The sequence below is a fragment of the Octopus bimaculoides genome, chromosome 6, assembly GCF_001194135.2.
Source record: "Octopus bimaculoides isolate UCB-OBI-ISO-001 chromosome 6, ASM119413v2, whole genome shotgun sequence".
In the NCBI taxonomy this organism is placed as follows: domain Eukaryota; kingdom Metazoa; phylum Mollusca; class Cephalopoda; order Octopoda; family Octopodidae; genus Octopus; species Octopus bimaculoides.
The window spans coordinates 75292782-75294908 of NC_068986.1; positions in this window are offsets into that span (position 1 = coordinate 75292782).

The following is a 2127-nucleotide window of genomic DNA, read 5'->3' on the forward strand; positions in this document are numbered from 1 at the left end:
GTGTGTGTGTGTGTGTGTGTGTGTGTGTGTGTGTGTGTGTGTGTGTGTGTGTGTGTGTGTGTGTGTGTGAATTTCCCAGCAGCAGACATCTACAAGTATTGATTCGACTGTACAGTCTTGAATATATTTTCAGTTCTAGTCAGAGCTCGCTTCACTCACCGCCGACATATCGACAAGAAATAGCTGATATCCACAGAGAAACGAGTTTTAATTCACACAGGGGGAGTTAGTTTTCATAATGTTGTTAGTTTGACAAGCGTTAAGAAATTACTAGTAAGCCAAACCAAACTAGCATGAAAATTGGGAGAAAATGATAAAGAATTTCTATAGTAATGTATACTTTGGGAATATACTACGTGTTTCATGCTGCGTTAGTCTTCTACAAATTTCTTAACGGTTGTCAAACTAATGCTAGTATGTAAATTAACTTACCCTATGTGAATTAAGACACATTTTCTCTATGTTTCAAAATTGTTTCTGTAGGACCATATGATGACGTGAAGACAAGTGAACTGTGATAAAAAATTGATAAAAATAAATAATTCAGAACTGTGTAGTCATTTCGATACCTGCGCTCCATATTCCCGAAGCGTTGGAGTACATTCCCATTGTCCCAAGATTTCTTTCTGCGCGCGTATATATTGTACATATATAGACAAATGTGTGTATATATAAACAATTGAATAAAGAATTCAAAACATATAGTAAAGCATATTCTTTTATTCGAAGTTCTAATTTCCTATTATTATCACTTTCATCAAGTCATATTCACGATAGTGAATAGTGATAGCGGCGGGAAACTTCAACTTCGAATTAAAGAATCTACCTTCTTCCTTTCCTCCTTCTCTCCCTCCTTCCTCTCTCCCCTACCTACCTACCTACCTACCTACCTACCTACCCACCTACATACATACTTACATACATACATACATAATTTACCTACTTACCTACGTCCAGAGATAGACTTGTAATGTTCAAAAACATAATATATATATATATATCGAAGGGAGACGTATATTGGCCCCGCCATTGGCTAGCGAAGACGCCAAGTGCCTTTCAGCCTCGTTGCAACCTATCAGTTTATTGCAGTAAATTGTATCTCAACAGAATGTTTTTTCAGTTATATAAATTTATAGGCGCAAGAGTGGCTATGTGGTAAGTAGCTTGCTTCCCAATCACATAGTTCTGGTTTCAGTCCCACTGCGTGGCACCTTGGGCAAGTGTCTTCAACTATAGCCTCGAGCCCACCAAAGCCTTGTGAGTAGATTTGGTGGACGGAAAATGAAAGAAAACCGTCGTATATATATATGTGTGTGTGTGTGTGTGTGTGTGTGTGTGTGTGTGTGTGTGTGTGTGTTTGTATTTGTGTCTGTGTTTCTACCCCTGCCATCGCTTGATAACCGATGTTGGTGAGTTTACGTCCCCGTAACTAGGCAAAAGAGACCGATGGAATAAGTACTAGACTTACAAAGAATAAGTCCTGGGGTCGATTTGTTCCACTGAAGGTGATGCTCCAGCACAGCCGCAGTCAAATGACTCAAACAAATACAAGAATAAAAGAATAAATATGGTTTGATATGAAGGTATTCCGTCGTTCATTTGTCACCATGTCATTGTAACTCAACAAAACTGTATAAGCGATTTAGTTTCATAGAATTGTTTTTGTATCTAGACACAGGACTTGGCTTTCAACTATTTCCTAAACAAGAGCAACTTAGGAATAGTTATGTACACGCGCTCACGCCTATACAAAGGCATACATATAAATAACCTTATGTGCATCTCCTTGTTTCGGTGGTGGAAGTAGTGGTCTGATGACTTGTATATTCTCCTGCCTTTAAGCTCCACGGCTGTGACACTCTTGCGTCATAACTGATAACACCTTTGTATACGAGGTGGCATCGAAAGGTCGGATCTTTTTTAAAACGGGGGCCACATTTTTCATTAACGAAACACTTTGAAACTTGGATCACTGGTAGAATGTGTCATATAAAACATCTTTTTCTCTTAGTCTTCTTAAAAAAAAAAGAAATCCATAAATTATTCCATGTTAAAGTTGTCGTATTTCTGTAATTTCAACCAATCACTGACGTCCATTCAGCCGATATACATTAAGCGCCGACTACA